This window comes from Peromyscus californicus, unplaced genomic scaffold (genome assembly GCF_007827085.1).
Source record: "Peromyscus californicus insignis strain IS unplaced genomic scaffold, ASM782708v3 Scaffold_4__1_contigs__length_199733344, whole genome shotgun sequence".
Taxonomy (NCBI): domain Eukaryota; kingdom Metazoa; phylum Chordata; class Mammalia; order Rodentia; family Cricetidae; genus Peromyscus; species Peromyscus californicus.
This window is the reverse complement of record NW_026294562.1, coordinates 15208618-15232358: the sequence shown is the minus strand read 5'-3', so window position 1 is coordinate 15232358 and position 23741 is coordinate 15208618. Positions and strand designations below refer to the sequence as shown.

General features: G+C 41.6%; 1 protein-coding gene across 3 annotated transcripts in view; it reads right to left on the bottom strand.

The window, feature by feature from the left end:
• Positions 1-23741, bottom strand: part of Nt5c2 (5'-nucleotidase, cytosolic II) — a 148501-nt gene that overhangs the window by 69318 nt on the left and 55442 nt on the right. Inside the window, exon 1 of one of the 3 annotated variants that reach the window (XM_052760655.1) lies at positions 21927-22009. The exons of the other annotated variants lie outside the window; for them this stretch is intronic. The gene's annotated coding sequence lies outside the window, so the exon portion shown is untranslated. Of the gene's footprint in view, positions 1-21926; positions 22010-23741 lie in introns of those variants that run through there. 3 annotated transcript variants of the gene reach the window in all.

Genomic DNA, 23741 nt, shown 5'->3' with positions numbered 1-23741 from the left:
AATTAACTTCATTATTCATACAATTGCAGGAAATCATCAGAAAAAGGGAACATCCTATATATATAACACATATCAGATCCCATACAGGTCTGCCAGGACCTTTAGCACAAGGCAATGATGAGATTGATAAATTATTGATAGGAAATGTGCTGGAGGCCTCAGAATTTCATAAAAAACATCATGTCAATAGTAAAGGTTTAAAAAAGGATTTTTCCATAACCTGGCAACAAGCGAAAGAAATAGTAAAGAAATGTCCTACTTGTTCCTTCTACAATCAAACACCATTACCACCAGGAAGTAACCCAAAGGGTACTCAAAGGAATGAAATCTGGCAGATGGATGTGTTTCACTTTGCAGAATTTGGAAAACTGAAATATGTACACCACACTATCGATACTTATTCAGGATTTCAATGGGCAACTCCTATGAGTTCTGAAAAGGCTGATTCTGTGATTACACACCTATTAGAAGTTATGGCCATCATGGGAATACCTGTACAAATTAAGACAGACAATGCCCCAGCATATGTCTCCAATAAAATGAGACAATTCTTTGCTTATTACAATACAAAGCATGTTACAGGTATACCACACAATCCCACAGGCCAAGCAGTCATAGAAAGATCCAATCGAACTTTAAAGGATATGCTAAATAAACAGCAACAGGTAACAATGACTCCTAGAAATAGATTGCATAGTGCTTTATTAACCTTGAATTTTCTCAATGCTGATGCGAAAGGAACAACAGCTGCGGAGAGATATTGGACGACAGACAAAACTCCTGAGCTAAACCAACCGGTTTATTTCAAGGATGTGCTGACCTCAGAATAGAAACCTGGATATGTTCGACGTTGGGGAAGGGGTTTTGGCTTTGTTTCTGCAGGAGAAGAAAAGCTATGGATACCAACAAAATTAATAAAAATTCGATTCGAACAGGAAAAACCCCTTGACGAGGAGAAGTAAAAGATCATCCACCAATGTGACATCTCTACAAGTTGTAAGAAAAATTTAACAATCAAAGGTTGGGGTAGGGTTCTGTTTTTGTCTTTCCAAGATAATGGAAATACCCATCTTCCAAAAATCACAAGGCCTTGGATATCCGGATGTTTACAGCAGAAAGAAGAATCTATTGGTACCAATCTACACATGGTAAAATCTCACTGTCTAACATCTATCTCTCTATCAATCTAGAAAAGTTGTGGTTCCAATTGAATTATAAGCCAAGCTGGCTTTGGAGATGGAATTGGGTCACTCCTTCTCTAAACCCAAGCACAATGCTAAAAGAAAAGTTTGAGAGATTCTTCAGTCCCGTATCAGAAGAGCCCTCTGGTGTGGGACAGAAGGAAACCAATAAAAAGGGACCATTGTCTTCTAGATTCTAATTCTCTCCATGCTTACTCTTGATTTCTCATGCTATGTCCCTCTTTAAATCCAAATCTTCCATTTTGATAACAAATAAGTTTTTTCTAATAGCAATCTCAGAAATCTCCAGAAGGAAGATGGGGGCCCCAATAACAACTCTACCCAATCCAGAATGATACCATGGTAATCATCATCATACTACACTTCTTACCAGAATTTCAGACAATCTTACCCATTACTCTAAGACTTGCTGCAGAACCTACAGTTAGGTCTAACTGAGATTTAACTATCTGAGCTTTCTCACAGTACCCAACAGAGATAACATCACCCCCTAAACAGCAGGAAGCAATTCTAAGAAAACAACGCCCCTTCTCCCTTAGGTTTCATAATTCTCAGGGTTATGGATGATGGTTATAGGGTTGGGGGTGGAAGAAAATATTAAACTCAGTATTCTAAAAAAAAAAGAGAAAAAAGGGAAAAGAAGAAATGGAATGGATAGGTATAAGATATTATGGTAGATTATTGTGTGTATACTAGTAAACAAATTTAGTAAAATAGCAGCCTTAAATAATTTGCACCATAATTTGCACTGTTATGGATTCTTATATGTTCATACAAATGTAAACTATTTTTATATTCCTGTTTAAGATAATTTGTATATTGATACAAATACAGAACTATATTTGTTATAATGTACATATATTTCTACTTATTTGAAATATTTGTATATTGATACAGATGTAAATTTATATCTGTCATACTTTATGTATGTTCTACTTCTGTTTAGGATATTCAGTATATTGATATATATTTAAGATTATTGTCATATTGCATATCACACTACATACTCCTACCTGTTATAAATATTGATATATATTTAAGATTGTCATATTGCATATCGCACTATATACTCCTACCTCTGTTATAACATCTTGTGTATTGTCACAATTTTGAAGTCATCGTTCTTTACCATACACTTGCTTATAGACTGTTTACCTTGTTTACGTGAAGCCTTAGTCCTTAGGTTATTTCAGTATATAAGACTTATAGATTTATAGTCACCTATGCTTGTCATCTCTATAGTTACGTTAGTTAGGTTATCCAGATTTACAGATACATAGATCAGATGGACAGGTAATCTTCAAACACTTCATAGACCTAGAGAAAATGGCATTTAAGTAACTTAGAATTCTGTTGACGTGAGACACAATTGCTCCTGGCTGCACCAATTTGATCCCGAGAGAATGTTGGGCTTCTAAGACATTTCCATTTGGAAGTTTGTCTTCTTGGCACAAATTGGCCTACTGGGCAAAGAACTGCCCTTGCCTCGACGGCTGACAGTACAAATGCAATGCTGTCCTTTCTGGACAAGCGGTCTTTCAGAATTCCTGCTTCGGAAAATGGTCTGTCAGATACTTTAGGCCTGTAGCCAATTTGAATGCACCAACAATGCTGAGAAACATTATGTGACTGTCCAGGCTGCCAGCTGTCTCGGTCTACTCTGGCAAGATTCCCGAAAGTTGCTTGCATCCATCTACCATTTCTCAGGTACCATTATATTCCTTCTCAGGTCTTTGATGGGATTGAAGACTAGCAGTTATAGTTACAACTTAGTAGATAGAACATATTAAGTATTAGATTCAGGGTTCTTTAGGATAGGACACCTTTTGGAATGATCTTTGTAACATGCCATTTACCTATGCTCTATACTTCTCTGGATTTTAGTATGTGTTTCTTGCTTGATATTGTTTGCATTGGTTGTAGTTCCATCTTATCTAGGTCATTATCCCTCATTATTCCTGGACAATATTTGATAACCATTCCTTTGTATATAGTCTTGTATTAGGTTAGAACTTTCTTATTTAGACAAAAAGGGGGGAGATGTAGTGGGTAGCCATTCCAGCTTTGATCTGGAAGTTCCAACCCCCATTGAGACTTCAGCAACTGTCACGCCTACAAGGCGGGGCAAAGGGAGGCACCTGGAGACCTGAGATCTGGATGGGCAGCGCACTCACTCGGTTCCGGGACCTTGGACGGTGAAGGTGGGCCAAGCAGAGCTCCAGAGAAGACCGCTGGACTGCGATACACCTTCCCCAGGACCCCGCGACCTACCTATCCCTTAACTTGTAAGTTACGCCATTAAATAAATCTCCTTTTAACTACGTGGAGTGGCCTTAATAATTTCACCAATATTCGCCGATACCCAGCAGGAAGCAATTTTAAGAATACGACACCCACATTCCCAAAGAGGTGGTGTGGGGCGGGTGGTTTTTTGGTCTTTTAATGAGTTTTGGGTCTGGGGTAATTTTCATTGTTTAGGAGGGTTGGTTACAAGTTGTTGTTAAGGGTTAGGAAAAGGGCTAGGCAAAGGAGATTAGATTTAGATTTAAGGTGCTTGTTAAAAAAAAAGAAAAAGAAAATTACTAGTTTTAAATACTTTACATTGGATTGGATTTTTTTATATTGTATACAAATGATATATATAGAGAGAGAGAGATTGATATTGCTAGAAAATGCCATACATATAATTCTAACCTTGTTCAAGATATTGTACTTATACCATTCATTTAACAATGTAATGCAATTTGCTGAATGTTGTTATTACCAACTATTAGGATAAAAAGAAATGAAAGTTAGTAGTTAGACATTACAATATAACTTGTAGTCATATTAGGTATGTTTTCAAGATTGAGCAGATGCATTTTAGATAGACAGGTCATCTTCAAACCCTCCAGAGATCTACAGAATATGTCATTTAAAATGTTTTAATAACTTAGAAAATTTTTCTTTTTGGTTATGACTATGAGACATTGTCGGCTCCTGGCAGTACCAATCTATTTCAGAGAAAATATGGCATTGAAGAAACTGCATATGGCGTTAACTTTCATTGTGGCAAAAGTTAGCCACTGGACAACAAAGTATCCTTGAATCAACTGCTGACAAACAGGACAAAATGGACAGACAGGACATGAAACAAAGGACTACCGATTCCTGCCAAGACAAGTGTGGTTGTGGCTTTAACAAAAGGCATCTTCTGAGGCCAGGACAATATGGCACCATCCCTGAAGTGGCCTTTGCAATGCGGAAAAGGTACAGTGCCCTTTTCTTTGAAGGCAGCTGAACAGGCAGTGGGCCGATGGCTTCTGATGTGCAGTGGAACAGCAGCTGAAACCGTTATTCTTGAAGAGTAACTAAACTCACACCTCTCAATAGGAGACTGGCATTTAATAGAAGGACATGGAGAACGGGATGCTGAGATGAAGCCAAACACAAGCCAAGAAGAATGGACAGCTGAATTAAAAAAACATCAACAATTTCCAGAATTTAAAATCCTGAATCATGACATGGCACTAGTAGAATTCAGGTGTTTCTGGTACATGGACTGCTCTCACCAAGTGTGAGGTCGAACTGTTAACTTTGTGTACATCCTACCTCCCAAATGAGTCTGTCAGATACGCTAAGCCTATATAGGCTGAAGACGATGCCCCAACACTGCAGAGAAACCTCAGGTGAGTGTCCAGGCAGGGGGCTGTTTCTGTCAACTCACATTTTTTTGGGAAGCTGTTTGCATGCACTTCCTGTTTTTATTTTTTATTAGGTAATATTATTTCCTTCTTGGGTCTCTGAGGGAGTTGAAGATTAGTTATAGTTATAGTTTTCCTTGTTAAGAATTTCAGAAAAGAAACTCACTAAAGAGATTTAAGTGTATAAATTTGAAAGACGTTATAAGATAGTTCTGTTAGTAATATAAGTTAGTATAGAAAGTGAATCAGGTACATTTTGGACTTACCAAAATAGGATAATGGAATTATTTTCTCTGAATTTGTCAAATGCAAATGGACTAGACATTGTTTAGGTATTTATTGCTTGTATATAGTATATAGTTATTGTACTTTTGTATATAGTTTTTCTTATATTAGTTATAACTTTTTTCCTTTTTTTTATTAAAATAGGAAAGGGGAAATATGGTGATATTTTATTTGTACTGAAATGTGATTTTATTTGTATGTTAATAAATAAAGTTGCCTGGGGGTCAGAGCTAATAGCAAGCCATAGCAGAAGCTGGGCAGAGGTGGTGGTGCACACCTTTAATCCAGGTCACATGACAGGCATATCTCTGTGTTCAAGGACACAGCCAGCATGGAGACACACATCTTTAATCTTAATACCAACCATAGAAGACCTGGAGGTCTGTATAGACAAGCAGTGACGAGGAGGTCATGTGGTTGGGTTTACAACCAATGAGAAGGCAGAACAGAAAGTCAATAAAAAGACAGATACACAGGAAGTAGCTCTCTTTCTGAGGGGAAGGACAACAGTGGCAGCGAAGGGTAAAGAAAGGTTTTTTAGTATCAGCTCTTAACTACTGCTCTGACCTCTTGGGCTTTTAACTCTGAATTTGGCTCTGTGTTTCTTATTTAATAAGACTGTTCATCTACATAGGCCATAGAGTTGTAAATAATATTAAGTCTCTGAGGGATTATTTTATAAGCAGCTGCAGGACCATGAGGCTGGGTGGGACCAGAGAAACATACTGCTACACAGGAAAGCCAAGGCTACACAGAGAGACCCTGTCTTGTCAAAAACAAAACAAAAAAAGAGGGTAACCTTAAGTAGGTGGACTATTCTATAGTGGATAGCCCACACCCAAAAGCATACAGACAGCACAAATTGGGCCTGATGGGACTTAAAGAGGACACAAAGTTTGGCAGGTAGGGACACAGTAAGGCAGCTGTACATGGTGGATCTGGAGGGAGCTGAGAGAAGGGGTGTGATTAAGAACAAAATATACTGTACAAGATTCTGAAAGAATCAGAGTGTGTGTGTGAGTGTGTATGTGTGTTTCAAGGCAGGGGTTCTCTGTGTAACCCTGGCTGTCCTGGAACTTGTTTCTGTTGACCAGGCTGCATTTGAATTCAGAGATCCACCTGCCTCTGTCTCCCGAATGCATGCTGGAATTAAAGGTGTGCACCACCACCATCTGACAATAAAAAAGTATTATTTAAAATATTGACTGGCAAATCAAATGTTGGAAATAAAGAAACTATTCATTCTAATACAATGCTGAGGAGAATAAAAATACCACAAGCTCTGGAAAACAATTTATCTTTGTTCTAAAAAATTAAACATGTATCTACCATGTCTTAGCCTTTCTACTAGGTATCCAAGTAAAATTAAAATATATATCCATATACAACTTATATATGAATATTCTTAGGAGTTTTATAAACCAAAAACTAGTAACAACCCAAATGCCTACCAACATCATGAATGGATAGTGATATGTCTATATACTACAATACTACTGTGCAATAAAAATAAATGAACTAATTATATGCAAACATTAAAACGCAAGACAATGCCGAGGGTAAAGAGAAAAAGACTGCATGCTGCACAGGTGAGATGGCTCATCAGGTTAAGGTCCTTGCCACCAAACCTGGTGACCTGAGGTCACATACCAGGACCCACGGGGGGTGGGGGGGTGGGGGGGTGGGGGGGAAGGAGAATTGATTTCTGCAAACTGTCCTTTGACCTCCACATACTCACCCTGGCATGTGCAGCCACACACACATAAATAAATAAAATTGCAATTAAAAAAAAAGTAAGACTGCATGCTATATAATTACATTTATATGAAATACTAGAAAATGTTCACTAACCTATAGTGAAGAAGGTGTTACCCAGGGTTTCAGACGGTAAAGAGGTATTAACACACCACCAACCCCAGGACTCAGCAGGATAAGGAACGAGAGTCTAACCTCAGTTACAGAACCAGACCCTGACTCAAAGAACAGAAAACAGAAAGGAGTCCAAGGAAACTTCCTGTGAGCAGGGGTATGTTCATTATCTTGGTTAGAATGGTTCCGGAGATTATACATATCAAAAATTATACCCTAGCCAGGCATGGTGGTACACACCTGTTACCTCAACACTTGGAAAATAGAGGCAGGAGGATCAGGAGTTCAAGGCCAGCTTCAGCTACACAGTGAGTTCCAGGTCAGCCTGAGTTATACAAAACATTGTCTCAAAAACAAAATTATGCCGGGAGGTGGTGGCACACATCTTTAATCCCAGCACTCAGGAGGCAGAGCCAGGCAGATCTCTGTGAGTTCAAGGCCAGCCTGGTCTACAGAGCGAGATCCAGAACAGGCACCAACACAGGCACTACACAGAGAAACCCTGTCTCAAAAAACCAAAACCAAAACACCTGTACAGAGTGTTAGCTTTTTGTTTTTGATTACTTTTGTTTTGTTTTGGGTTTTGGATTTTCGAGGCAGGGATTCTCTGTGTAGCAGTCCTGGCTGTCCTGGAACTCACTCTGTAGACCAGGCTGGCCTAGAACTCAGAGATTGGCCTGCCTCTGCCTCCAGGGTGCTCAGATTAAAGGCGTGCGCCACTACCACCACCTATCAGTTGCTACTATATCTTACCCCAACAACAAAACCTCCAAACCAAAAGACCCTCTATTAAACCTAACACTTGCCGGGCGGTGGTGGCGCACGCCTTTAATCCCAGCACTCGGGAGGCAGAGCCAGGCGGATCTCTGTGAGTTCGAGGCCAGCCTGGACTACCAAGTGAGTTCCAGGAAAGGCGCAAAGCTACACAGAGAAACCCTGTCTCGAAAAACCAAAAAAAAAAAAAAACCTAACACTTGCCAGGTGATGATGGTGCATGCCTTTAATCCCAGCCCTTGAGAGGCAGAGGCAGGCAGAGCTCTGTAAATTCGAGGACAGTCTGGTCTACAGAGTGAGTTTCAGGACAGCCAGGGCTACACAGAGACATATAATATATATTATATAACAGAATAATTCTGTGATATGTCATTAAATATCCAGTTTGCAAAATAGTTTTATCTGAACAGTAACAAATGAAATGAATTTGTAATTATTTAAAATGTTATCATTTCATACTTTAAAAATATTTCGCCGTGTGGTGGTGGCACACGCCTTTAATCCCAGCACTCGGGAGGCAGAGGCAGGTGGATCTCTGTGAGTTCAAGGCCAGTCTGGTCTACAGAGCTAGTCCAGAACAGGCTCCAAAGCTACAGAGAAACCCTGTCTCGAAAAACCAAAAAAAAAAAAAATTTCATAGGCCAAACATATACAGTGCCCCTTTGTGACTACTATCACCCTTCACCAAAGAAAGGAAACATGGTGCTAGAGCAGCTAGAAATAATAAATTAAAAACAAACAAACAAAAACGGGGAACATTTGACATTTCAGGCTAAGCCTGGCTATCAATCTGTAATTAATATACTGATATTCTAGCTGGGCATGGTGGTACATGCCCATAATTGCTAGCCTTGAGCTTGAAGGAGGCGCTTCTCCAGTTCCAGCTAGTCTTGGTTACACAAGATCCTGTCTATCAAAAATTTAAAATTAAATGCTGATGGTCTGCAGAAGTTTTCCTGTGTCCTGCAATAAAAACAGCTGCTGCTGGGCAGGACCAGGCAGGACTGAGAAACTTCAGCCTACAATGGTCAATACATAGGAAGATTGCTTTTTGTTGCTCTGATGTTAATGTTAGGTAGGAACTCTTTATATAACCCAGGCTGATCTTGAATTTGTAATCATCTTGCCTCAACTTTCAAATGTACATACCAGTATACCCAAGAAACCCGTTATTTTAAAACTACAACCAGAGCAAATCTAACATTTAATTTGATATAACATAAGAAAACCTTGTATCTACCCATAAAATGTCAAGAAAAATCCAATAATTATGATATCCTATTATATTCTTCAAGTCCAAAATCAAAGTTTATAAAAATCAAGACTTATTTTCATAATTAAACATTAAAACAAAATATCACACTTCCAGAGTTTATTTTAACAAAGGTTCTTTGACCATGCTATTTTAACTGTTTCAGAACATGTCAGTCAGAAAGATGTGAGAACTTTAACAGTATGCAGTATAAACTTACCAGGCAAAGTGTCTAACACAGCAGTGTTAGTCAAATACTTTTCAATGGAATAAGTATGTTAACAAAGACAACAGGGTCAGAATAATTAGTAAATATGAACAGTCACTGTTTTACATTAAAATTTATTTTTGGAGGGCTGGAGAAATGGCTTAGTGGTTAAGAGCAATTGTAGCTTTTGCAGAGGACCCAGGTTCAATTTCCAGTCTCCCACATGATGGTTGTCAACCACCCATAACTCCAATCTAGAGGATTCAATATCTCTCTTGACTTCTTTAGGCACCAAGCTCATATGTAGTTCACATACATTCATGCATACAAAAATGAATAAATCTAATAAAAATTTAATCTTAAAAAACTTTATTTTGAAGCTGGGAGGTGGTGGCACACACCTTTGATCACAGGACTCGGGAGGCAGAGGCAGGCAGATCTCTGTGAATTCAAGGCCAGCCTGGTCTACAGAGTGAGTTCCAAGACAGCCAAGGCTACACACAGAAACCCAGTCTCAAAAAACAAAACAAAACTTTATTTTGTATTAGAAATAAAAACTTGGAATTTACCAGTTTTTATAATTGACCATCTCCATTCTGAAAACACTGCTCTGAAACTAAAAATGAGAAGGGTAATTCGATATAATCTTCTCATCAGGTCCAGAGCTTATTTTGCTCTTAATACCTCTTTTATTTACATACATTAAAGTTTATATACTACCTATATAAAATAGGTAATTTTATGGAAAATGAAGTTATTGCTATACTCTCCACTTATATGCCTGTATTGTACTCAGCAACTGCATTTTATGCAGCCCTTGATTAACACTAACCTTTCATAGATGACCAAGTTAAAGTCAAGAAAGCAAAGTGCTTACCCAGCTGATTTTATCATTATATTGTGCTTATGAGTCTCCCTTAATGTATTTGCAAATCAACTTATTTATAATACACTCCTGTAGCCAGAAGTTTTCCTGTGTCCCGCAGCTGTTAGGTCCCAAATAAACACACAGAGGCTTATATTAATTACAAACTGATTGGTCTATGGCTCAGGCTTATTGCTAGCTAGCTCTGACATCTTAAATTAACCCATTTCTATTCATCTATATTTTGACACGTGGCCATGGCATTACTGGTCTGCTGGTATCTTGTTCCTTGGGCAGTTGGATGGCATCTACCCTGACTCCACCATTCTTCTCCTTGTCTCTCTGCTTGGATTTTCTCTTATCCTGTCTTACCATAGGCCAAAGCAGCTTTATTTATCAACCAATGGGAGCAACATATATTCACAGCATACAGAAAGACCATCCCACAGCACATTCCCTTAAAAATAAGAAAAATTAGATGTGAATTTTCTTTCATTCATTTACAAATACTGAAAAACTTCTCATATCTGTAATTAAAAGTGTCACCTATGGGGCTGGAGAGATGGCTCATAGGTTAAGAGCATTGGCTGTTCTTCCAGAGGTCCTGAGTTCAATTCCCAACAACCACATGGTGGTTCACAACCATCTGTAATGAGATCTGACGCCCTCTTCTGGCCTGCAGGTATACATGCAAACAAAGCACTATATATACAATAAATAAATCTTTAAAAAAAAAAGTGTCACCTATGACTTAAAGAACACTTTGAAATAGTGTTATAACTTTTTAAAAATACACTATAGCTTTTTCTTTGTTCTTAGAGTCTCTCTGTAATGTCCTTGCTGGTCTCAAACTCTGGTCTGAACTTCCTGCTTCAGCCTGGAGCCTAAACTGGACGGACACGAGCATCTTCCCCTCACCCTTGGAACTGAACCTTGGGCCAGACCTATGCCAGGCATCACTCAACCCCAGACCTCTTCACTTCTGACTAGGCTGGGATCCCTTTGCCCCAGCTTCCCCATAAGGATTCAATACTAAACTAGCTAAGCTTATTGCTTTTAAGGTATGCTATAGCCTTTGTTCCTTCTTATCACAAAAGTAACATATAGAAGGAAATATACATTTAAAGTACTTTAAGATGAAAGAATGCCAATTTTGCAGGGAAAAAAAAACTCCTAAAAACTGTTGTATCAAAACTACTAAATCTCTCAATTTTGAATCTTTCAAATGCTCATGTCAAGTGGTATAGTGGATCAAACCTATAATCTGAGAATTTGGGAGGTTAAGAATAGCATTGTATCTGCAAAATGGAGGCCAACTTGGGTTACATAGTAGTTCCAAACCAGCCCGGGCAACAGAGTGAGACCTTACTTCAAAAGGCAGGATTAAGGCTGACAAGATAGCTCAATGGGTTAAAGGCACTTGGAAAACAAGCCTGACACCTTGAATTTGATTCCCAGAACCCACGTAAGGGTGGAAGAGAACTGGCTGCAATGCTGTTCTCTGACCACAGCTATGTCATGGTACTCAGACCCCCCCACACACACATCATGCACATGAACACATAATTTACTATTATTATATTCTATGTGTAGGGCTATACGGACTGCATGTATGCCTATGTACCACAGATATGTCTGGTGCCCTCATAAGCCAGAAGAGGGTATCAGGTTCCCTGGACTGTGTTACAGACAATAGTAATAGTACCATGTGGGCACTAGGATCAAACCTATATTCTCTGGAAGAGCAGCCAGTGCTCTGAACTGCTAAGCCATCTCTCAAGCCCCTAGTAACTTTTTAAAAAGCATGATCAACAGAGTGGGACCAGAGGCAACTCCATGGAACACTTATGGCCCTGTGTTCAATTCCAACATCATAAAAAATGAATTTAAAAAACATTTTAAATTGTAATTAAGTCATGACCAACAGCTTTTTGCACCCCCACGCCTTTTTTTTTTCTTTTTCTTCTCAGTGTTGGGGATTGAACCTTGGTCCTGGAGTATGCTATGCAAAGCACTCTACCACTAACATCCTTTCATTCATTTCATTTTTTAATCCACAGATATTCGTATCATTTGCCTCAAACTGTACAATAAATTGTTGTCAAAGCTAACATTCAAAAGACTTTTTTATCACAGAGGCCAGTGAGATGGCTCAGTGGTTAAGAGCAATTGCTGCTCTTAACTACAAATTGCTCTTAACTACAGTTCTCAGTACCCACATCAGGCAGCTCTCCACCACCTGTACTCTACTTTAAGGGACGTGATGCCCTCTTCAACTGCACATACAACACACAAACATACAGACACACACAGATTCACACATTTTTTTTTAAAGAGTCTGCACACCAAAAGGATGGTTAACAAATTCCAAAAAGGGGGGTAGGGTGGGAACGCTACTCATATTTTTGCATATAACACTTCCAGATGCTAAGTATGCCTTTGATCAGTCTCTCAGTGCCTGTCTCTGTCTCTTTCAACTCTAAGCCCTATAATGTTGAAACTATTTTCAGCACTATCCCAAGCATCATGCACAGTAAACTTAATACACATTCAGAAATACATGCACCCCTCCCAATACAGGAATGGTAGTTCACACCAGTAATACCAGCATTTGGAAGACTGAGGCAGGAAGATTGCAAAGTTCAAGAGCTACATAGTGAATTCCAGAATAGCTTGATCTACAGTGGAAGATCCTGTTTCTAACAGCTGTCTCAACACACACACACACAGTGCACACATGCAAATATGTGAAATAAATGAACTGCTAAACCTCTACATTTCAAGCTGTGTTTCAAAAGCTAATTTGTGTACAAGCCCAAAAATACTGCCCAAGTTCATTTTAATGCTCTAAATGAACTGTAAAAATCTTACCCTTGGTTCCCAAATGTGGACGAATCCTGGCTTGATTAATGTAATAATATTTTGCTAACCTTTCAACATCAGGCTTTAGAACAAAAGAGTCCTTGTTCTCTGGTGGAAAAATAACAAGGCTGAGAGGACTGTGTCAAGTGAGAAATGCAGTATCTGTTGCCTTGACAATTTGTTTCTCTGTTTCAAGCAACAGCCTTCTCCTATCTGTACTCTGAAATTCTAGTTGGAAACACAAATTTAGCCCCGTATATTGGCCTGTAGTAACGGCAAGAAGATAGGGAATTCAAGGCCAACCACGGATTCATTGCAAGTTTGAGGCTAGCCTGGAATACATGAGACTCTGTCTCCAAAAAAGGAGAAGTATAAGGTGTGAAGAACAGTGGCTAACGTGCAGAAGTGCTTAATTTACAATGCTCAAACCTACAGTGTTTTAATACATAAGGCCTCTGCACAGGGCACTTCATGCTTAGAAAAATGTATAGCTAATTTCTACTTTCAGGCCCCAAACTTCACAATCCCCCTCACATGCCAAAGGTTCTCACCATATTATAAATTTCCTAAGTCAATTTAAGTATATTAAATTTAATCTACTATCCACAGACAGAACTATTTCAAGAATTCATTCATAAAATCTACCTCAAAAGGAAACCAGAGGCAGGAAGATAGCTCAGACAATAGAGTGCTTGCCTCCAGAGCATGACCTGAGTTGAATTACTAGAGCCCACTGGACAGAGCCCAACAAGAGACCCTGTTTCAAAGGAGGTAGATGGCATTTCTGACCTCCACAAGCTCATACATGCACAAAAACAAATATAAATTTAATAAGCACAAAACAAAAAAATAAAATAGGACTGAGGTGCAGGTCAGTTAGCAGAATGATTGTCTAGCAAGCATGAGGCCTTGGGTTCGAACCCCAGCACCACATAAATTGGATGTGGTGATGTATGCCTTCAATCAGCACTCAGGGTGGAAGCAATTTTAGGAAATCAAGGTCCTCTTGAGCTGCATAGGGAGTTCCTAGACAACCTGGACTGCATGAAACCTTGTCATAATAAGTAAGTTAATGGTGTATAAGTCAATGGTAGAGCATGTGCTCACTTCCCATGCACAACCTGAGAAGTTCAGTCTCCAATACTGCAAATAATAATAATAATAATAATAATAATAATAATAACAGTAATAATGATGATGATGATGATGAATTGGGGGCTGAGGATGCAGAGTTAGCAGAGTGCGTGCCTTGCATGCACAGAAGCCCCGTGTCCCATGAGCCATACCAGGCATAGCGGTGCAGCCTGTAATCCCACCACTCAGAGGTAGAGGCAAGAAATTTAGGTCATCCTCAGCTATGTAGAGTTTGAAGATAGCCCGGGTTAGATGAGACCCTGTCTCAATATAATATTAATAAGAGCCGGGCGGTAGTGGCGCAGGTGGCCAGCCTGATCTACAGAGCAAGATCCAGGACAGGCACCAAAACTACACAGAGAGACCCTGTCTTGGGGGGGAAAAAAAAAAAAAAAGAAGCAAAAGCAGAACAGAATTGTCAACCTGGGAAATACAGTGGGAACTTGGTTCAAAAAACAAAAATCAGACAACACCCCCAATGCCAAAAAGTTCCAAACCAGTACTAGATATGAGAATTCACCATAAAGGCCATTACTAGGACACCTAAGTTTTGAGTTTTATGTTTGTTTAGTTTTCTGTGTTGAGGCTCAAAGCCAAGACCTTATGCATACCAAGCAAACCCTCTACCATGGAGCTGTACGTAATTCCAGCACCAAGAAATTTTCAACATTAGCTGAAAATTAGGTAGTAATGCTACACTCATCTTTAAAATTTTTATTTATGTGTACGGATGTTTTATCTGCATATATATCTGCACCATATGCATCATTAGTACCTGAAGAGGTGAGAAGAGTATATCAGATCCATTGGAACTAGAGTTAGAGATAGTTGTATGCAACCATGTAGGTGCTAGGAACTGAACCCAGGTTCTCTAGAAGAACCACTGGTACTCTTAACCACTGAGCCATCTCTCCAGTCCAATGTTACACTACATTTTAAAGTGATAATAGTATTGTAGTTTTGTAGAGCAGTCTTCTTATGTTATTCAAATCAAAATTTTCAAGAGTGAAATGTCTTTATACTTATAATTTATTTTTAAGTGGTTCTAGATTTAAAACATTGTATGTAGAGCTAAGGAGATGGCTCAGCAGTAAAGGCAAGGGATCTGTTACCAAGCATGACAACCTAATTTTGATCCTCAGAACCTACATAGTTGAAGAAGAGACCTCTACATACACACACACACACACACACACACACACACACACACACACACGCACCTCCCTCCCACACACAAAATAAATAAATGTAAAAAAAAGTTTAAATTATATGCAAAAACATAAAGTAAGATGGCCAGTATTAATTACTGGTAAATCTAGGTGAAAGATAAAAGAATTCAATAAACCATCAGTGTAATTTTCTATAGAATTAAAATTTTCAAATGAAAGTTTGGGATAAACATGTAAAACTGATGATGCACAAGAGAAAAAATGAAAACCACACATGAGCTATTCGCAGCACCACAAGTGAAAGAGGGCTCAGAAATGAGTGCTGGAAGCTGGCGCAGTAACACACGCTCTGATCCCAGGACTTGCGGACACAGGAAGGAGGAGCAGGAGTTCAAGGTCATCTGTGCCAGGCTGGGTCCTTAAGTGTCTGTCTCAAAACAAAACACACAACAAAACAACAATCAACCACAGAAAATGGAGCAAGCTGCCCAGCAGAGGAGGGGCATAGTGGCACTTCTGGAATCCCAGCACTTGGAAGGCAAAGACAGGAGGATCACCTGGAATTGGAGGCCAGCCATGAGGGTCACTTCAAACGAGAGGCAGGCTACTTTACATGGTGAATTCCAGACTGGCTTGAGTTCAGTCTCTGGGTCCTGCATGGTGGAGGGAGAGAACCAACACCCACAAGTTGTCCTCTGTTCTATGTGTATACAAAGGCATGTTCCTGCGTGTGCATGCCTGTGGGAGTGTGTTTACACACAGTAAATAAAATTTAATTAAAAAACAGAACAAGAATGTAAAAAGGGAGGGAGAGAAGAAAAACAATTGTATTTATTTATCGTGGGAGGGGGCACATTTGTGCCACAGGATGCATACGGACCTTGGAGTATAACTTGTGGAAGTTAATTCTCTCCTCTCATCATGTGGGTCACAGAGATTAAACTCAGGATGTCAAGCTTGCAAGGCTACTGTCTTTACCTGCTGAACCATCTCTTTGGCGCAAGGGAAGAAAATTTATAATTTGAGTCTGATGGCAAAGGCCTATAATCCCAGCTATTCTGGAGGCTGAAAGCAGGCAGACTTTAAATTTAAGGCTGGCCTGGGCTACAGGGCAATTTCTAGACCAGCCTGGACAACTTATGAAAACCTTTATCAAAATAAAATGTTTGGAGCGGGGGAAGGCTGAGAATATGTTCAGTGGTAGAACCCTTGCCTAGCATGCACAAGGTTCCCAGTACCACAGTAATACACATACATTATATATTAGATATTCCATCAAAGTAAAACAAGGAGCTTAAAAACATGTATTTCCCCCTAAAAGCCATAGACTATCTAACAAAACCCCAGTACCAGGTATAGGCAACTTCCTTTAAAGTTGTCAGGGGTGGGGCTGAAGAGATGGCTCAGCAGTTAATCGCACTGGCTGCTCTTCCAGAGGTCCTGAGTTCAATTCCCAGCAACCACATGGTGGCTCACAACCATCTATAGTGGGATCTGATGCCTTCTTCTGGCCTGCAGGTGTACATGCAAGTAGAGCACTCCTATACATAAAATACATAAATAAATCTTAAAGTTGTCAGGGAAGCCCAAGAGACCCCAAGAATAAAGTAAGCTATTGTCAAGGCCCTTGATAGCCTCTCAAAAACTGAAGTAGGACCCTATTGCTGAAGACACCACATACTTCAGATAGAGGACTTGGAAGAATTGAAATGACTAGCTCTCAGAGTATCTGAAGACATAATGCAAGCTGCCAAGAGAAAAGCAATCAACAGTCCTAATAAGCTGTAGTGCCTAGGAACCACAACGATGACCAAAATGGCAAGATATCCCTAAAGATGAACTAACGGCACTTATATCCAATTGGACTTCTCAACAGAGGGAATTCATTCTTGGTACTAGATGGCTAGTTGTAGCTGGTGAGGACAAGGGACCTAGAGGAGGACCTACGTCTGCCACTTCCCCAAACACTGTAATTTCTAACTGCACTCTAAACACCTGTAAGCACAGCTCTCACCCCTCCTCAAGGAAAACAACCATTACAGAAAGCCACAGCAACTGGTCAAAATGCAGGAAACAACACACCGAGGTGCTCAGCCCAACTGATAGATCTACAACACAGCCCTACACCTAAGACTCAGAACATTTTGGAAGAAGAGGGAATTCTAAGCGCCAAAGGACCATGATGCTTGCTGTGAGACAGTGTCTTTCATACGTGACGGGAAAGCTGCACCCATGAACACTCAACAATATGGCTGCCTAAACAGGACCTGAAAAATATCACTACCAACTGACATGCCAACATGGATGGGTGAAATCTCTCTAGGCCTCACGCCAATATAAAGTGCTACAGGGAATTTATGGTTGCTAAGAGAGTCAGAATCAATATTCTCTAGGGATGAGCTCCCTGACAGGTCATTCAACCAAGTAGTCAGCTCTACCACATACAGATATGAGCAATACTAAATGAACTCATTGTTATATTTATAAATTTGTATGCACACATATATGTAACAATAATAAAGAATAAGAGACAATGAATTTGAAAAAGGGGGTGCACTGGAAGAGTTGAGGGAGTTACAGTAGGAAGATTATATATACAGTACTCATATAAAATTCTCAACAAAAAAAGAAACTAGTTAAATAAATTATTACACTTCAAAAAAAAGTACATTCCACTGGTCATTTCAAATGAAAGCATGCTAAGATTCAAAATGCTTGTTTGTTTTTTGAGACAGGGTCTCATGAATCCTAGGCTGGCCTTGAACTCCATTTGTAGCCAATGGCCTTAAGCCCCTGATCTTCCTGCTTTCACCATTGCTGGCCTCACTGGCTTTTTTTTTTTTTTTTTTTTTTTTTTGGAGCTGAGGATCGAACCCAGGGCCTTGTGCTTGCTAGGCAAGCACTCTACCCCTGAGCTAAATCCTCAGGTCCCCCCCCCCTTTTTTTTTTTAAGACATTAAGTTTCAGGTGCCAGACTTCCCAAGTAGATCCTGTCACTTGGGCTCTTTCATGTGGCATTCCTTGTAATGGTTCCCAGCCAGCAAAGACACACAAATGGTAGAACAAAAAGTTCATTAGTCTCCAAATCAACTTCATCTCTCTGATCCTGTATTCAAAATAAAAAGGGGGAGTATTTTTGTTATTCTGCTACTAGGGGTTTTTCTGTTAGTGCCATTGTGTTTTTGTTGTTTTGTTGCTAGTTATCTTCTGAAAACTTTGGCAGCCAATCATTATAGGATGTACTCAAATTTCAATCAAAAAAGTTATATAAAACAGGGCATGCTGGATTTCACCTGTAATCCCAGCCCTGCAGAGGCTGAAGCAAGCGACTAGAAAGTTGAAGGCCAGCTTGAACTACTGAGTTCCAGACCTGCTTAACATACAGTGAGACCCCATTTCAAACTCTCTTCCCTTACACCCCTCAAAAAATAAATCACTTAAGACTTAGAGGGCCTGGAGAGATAGCTCAGTGGTTAAGCACATTTGTTGCTCTTTGGGAGAACCTGAGTTCAATTCCCAGCTCCCACATGGTGGTTCACAAACATATGCAACTCCAATTCCAGATTCAATGCCTTCTTTTGATATTGATAGGAACCAGGCACACAAGTGGTGCACATATATACACTCAGGCAAAATACTGACACATAAAATATAGTAAATCTAATATAAAAAAATACTTAGTGGGTCAAATGACAAGATTTTAGTACACCATGACAATCTGTTACCAACTTCATCTAATGAAATTAACTTCCTTGGGTTTGAACCTAAAAAACTCAACCCAAACCAATAAATAAATAAATGGTTCTCTTTATTCATTCTGCTGCAGCTGCAAAGAACCCATGCTCTTTACATCTTGTAAAGAGCTTACCAGAACATTCTGGCTTTATCTCATACTACTGCCCTTAAAATGTATATAAGGCTGTCTCCTGGCTGAAAGTACTGTTTTTACTACTCACATGTCACTTAACATATGCCTTGTGATAGTTAATGTTTCGTGTTAGTAGATGTTGTGATAAAAGCTAAAAACATCACATCAACAAAAATTTGCTGAAAGCATGTGTGCCAGGCAGGCGCTGCTGACTACCATGCATAAAAGCCTGTTACAAAGCATCCACAAAGAAAAATTAGATGAGGTCCCTAGAAATGTAGACAGCCCAGGAGCAGTACATACACAGCAAGCATCACTAAATAAAATTGAGATCACCCATGGTGGCTCGTTTTACAACCCAAGCCTTTGAGACACTTATACAGGTCAACTACTGCTAGTCTGAGTCCAGCCCAGGCTACAAAGTGAGACCTTATCTCAAAAAGCTAGAAACAAAAACCGTTAAACATAAATACCATGATAAGATTTAGGCAGGCTGTTTCTCGTTTTGCTTCCACTGAGTTAAGCCTTTTGGGAAGAGGGAAGCAGTAACACATAACCCCTGTTTTCAAGCCCAGGCAAGCATGGCGGCTCATGCCTATAATCCCAGCACTTTGGAGAGCTGAGGTAGAAGGATCCCAAATTGGAGGCCAGCCTAAACTACACAGCCAATTCAAGGTGCATGAGTGGGTCCTGGACCAGGGGAAGAGGGAAACAAGATGTGCTGCTTAATGAGGCTCTATCTTAAAGTAAAATAAAAATGGACTGGGATGTAGTTCAATAGTAGACTGCTATGCCTAGCCTAAGCTTAGCCTCCAGTTCAGTTCCCAGTAGAGAGATCTTAGACACTCTTTTAAAAATTATTTTTGGGTTTTGTTGTTGTTGTTTTGAGACAGGGTCTCTAGCAGCCCTGGCTGTCCTGAACTCGATCTGTAGACCAGGCTGGCCTTGAACACAGAGATCCACCTGCCTCTGCCTCTACAGTGTATCACCACACCAAATTGAAAGCCTACAGTTTAGACACAGGCCAAGGAGTGTGTGCTCCAGTGCTCTGAGGGCTGAAGCAGGATTTTTAGGACAACCTGGAATGCACAGCAAGACCCTGTCTCACGGAAACCCCAAATAAAAACCAGCTTTTTCTAAATACAGTGTTTTGTGCACTACTTTCCTCATACAACAGAATGTCTTGTCACATAAAAGAACACTCCTCCTAACCAGTTCCCATAAGAAAGAAAACCTGGCTTTCTTCAGGAAGATGTGTGTCATCTAGTAAGGCCAGCAGGCACTCTAAGTATCTGTATTAATCTTCTTGAAGTTATAAACTTCTGGCTGACTGTACATTTTCATAGAACAGAACCTTGAAGGACATCATCTTATTTTACAGATTAGCTGGTTCTAAATTCTTGGTTGAGATTAATGCAACAACCAATACTACTGTATTTGGGTTTTGCTTTCATTGAGCTTTATGGTAAAAGTGAAGCAATAAAACTATTTTTCAAGCCAAGACAAGGTGGAACAAGCCTGTTAACGCCTGCACTTAGGGAAGCTGAGAGAGAAAGTACCCAAGTTCGAAGCCACTAGGGGACACAGCCGGTTTAAGGCCCACAGAATAGGCTCATGCTATAATGGAAATGCTCTTCGAAAGTATGTGTGGTAGCATCGATCCAAGTATCAACGGCCCAGCATAATCACTTTGCCACTGCAAGGCACCCTCAAAGCATTTATTTCAATTTCTAACTAGCTGGCTTCTTGAACTGAACCTCCAGGCCCAGATGTCCTCATTTGGATAAATTCTTAAGTATTGGTGGATATGTTAAGGCGACTGCAGGAAGGACCTGAAGCCTCTCCTGTAGTCACTACGCCTACCATAAATGGCACTGTATTACCATCTTCACGAGCCGGCTAAAGGAATCTGTATCCCTTACGAAAAAATTAAGTCTATGGTCATTATGAAACAATGTGCGGATGGGCGTGCGCAGAGACGTGGTGGAGCACACGCAACCGTGTTTAGTGACTAGTCATTTCAGAGCGCTGTATTGGAGCACAGCCCTCAACCACCCAGGCTGTGTAACAACTCCGACACAAACCTTCACCTACTGCTTTTAAAAGCCGCGGCCGGGCAAAGCCAACCGCCCAAAACGTTATTCTTATAACAGGCCCCATGTCGGCATATCGCCCTGCAGGGCTTCGGGGGCCCCAGGAAAAAGGCAAGGGACAGACTGTCCCCAAACGTCTTTTGGGGGCGACTTGTGAGCTTTCCAGGAAGTGCCGCACACCACAAAACTGGCTCGCGGGCCATCCCGCGGGCGGGTCCAAACCCTGCCAGGCTCGCAGCCCCCGGGAGAAGCCCCGCGCCCGCCCCACGAGAACTGAGACGAGGCTGCCCGCGGAGCGAGACGAGGGGGACCGAGAGCCGCGTCGGCCCGCTCCGCGAGCAAGGCGGGGTCCCAGCGAGCCGACGCTGGAGAAACAATGGCGCGAGCGTGACGTGGGCCGGGGGCGTCGCCGCCGCGCGGGGAAGGGGCTGCGGCGGGGCGGGGGCGGCCCGGGCCAGGGGCGTGCGCCACCCCGGGGTGCTGAGGCCGGGCGCGCGAGCGGATCCGGGCCCGGGTAGGGGGCCCTGAGGAAAGGGACGCCCCAGGCGGGCGGCAGGGGCCGCGGGGTCGCGCGCTCAGCCGCGCATCCTCCCCAGCCCGCTCGCTCGCCGCTCGCCCGCTCCAATCCCCCTCCCGCCCGCCGCGGGTGCCGCCGCACTCACCGGCCCCGCCGCACCGCAGCAATCCTAGCGCGCAACTGCCGCAGCCGCCTCGGCGCGCGCCCTCCCCGCCCCCGCCGCCCCGGCGCCGCCCCCTGCTCGCGCCCGGCCAGGGACCGGCGCTCTGTTCCGTACTCGGGCTCTGCCGCAAAAGCCGGCCGCGGCGATGCTCTCGGGAGAGTGGACCTGCCTCAGCCCCTCACAGGGCTCGAGGAACTTCCAGGCACAGAACCCCCGTGCTTCTGAGCTCCCGGGTGATGCACGTCAAGAACCCAACCATTTCCTTTGGAGAACCACCACTTGGCGTTTTGCCTGCGCCCTTCAGCAGAGAGTTGGCTACTCCGCCCCCACCTAAGGTGACCCCGCCTACTCTGCGGGAGGCTTTCCCTAAAGTGAAAGGAAGTGTCCCTTACTAGTTCTAGCTGCGGAGTCTTGTACAGAAATGAACCTGAGGGCATCCCTGGCCAGACCCTCTCTAGAGACCCTTGAACTCAACTCGGCGGTAACCAAAAGGACCAGCTTTGGGATTCATCGGAATGAGTTCAAATCCTAGTTTCACTACTTACCAACTGAGTGAACTTGACTGAGGAATGTGATTACACACAATTAACTCCTTGGTTATTATACTGATAGAATGAAGTAATACTCGATCCCAGGCTTAGTTCTGGCTCATGGCGAACAAAGAGTGGTAGTTGTATAGACACCCATTACTGCACTTCACCACAAGAAGAGCTATCAAAGACAGAAAGCCCACTAAGTCCAGAACATTGAATTCCTTAGTCTGGGCAGCTCTGGAGTTCCATCTCAAAGACCAAGTTCTAGCCCTGGAGGCCTTTGAGAACAAACTGACCTCATGGCTTGTGGAGCCCGGACTTTGCCCAAAGGCTTCTCTGAGTTGGGGATACTTGATCTCTTCCATTGTTTTTTATTTTTCCTCTATCCTAATTCTGAGGATCTGTCTTTCTCCTCAGGCACTTGGCTGATTTGATTGTGAGACCTTTAAACGGTATCGTCCAAGACTCCGCAGACACCATAATCAAGCAGGACTGTGGCTTCCACTTTGTAACAGAGCCTTGTGTTTGTGCAATAAAGTTCTTGGTGCATACTGAGTGTGGTGGCTTGGCTGAAGTCCTAGCTACTGGAGAGATGGGACCCAGGCATGAGGATTGCCAGAGCTCATTCTGATGCTAACCTGAGCAACATAATGAAAGAAAGAAAAAGGAAGAGGGAGAAAGGAAGCAAAGGAGCCAGAGGGAAAAAGCGAGGAAAGCAAGGAGGAAAGAGAAGAAAAGGAAAAAAGAGACGTTCTTGGCAGACACACTTCTGACTCATATTAAACTTGCAGTCAACTTGAACAGCCAAGTCCTTTTGGTAAGGGTTCCACTACGGCTTTCACCTACCCCGCCTGGGTTTTTCACATTGGACTAGGTCAGCTGAGGATAAACCCTGGACCTTTCACCTACCAGACTTTTCAAAGTGGAAAATGATATAAAGCAGTTTGCAGTTAGTTTAACACCACCTTTAAAACAAGCATATATTTTCATAAAGCTTGGTTTGGTAGGCGTGGGGTGGTGGCACACACCTAAGGCAGAGGCCGGTGGATCTCTGAATACAAGGCAAGCCTGCTATACAGAGCAAGTTCCGGACCAACCAGGACTGCAAAATAAGCCCGTCTCAAAATAAAAAGTAAAAAATGTCCAGTTTTGTGGCTAAAGACTAGTACTTAGCTATCTACATGTGTAATGTGATCAGGAAACACGACAAAGCAGAGTACACACAAGACTACAAAGAAGTCTGTAACAACTAGGTACATTAACA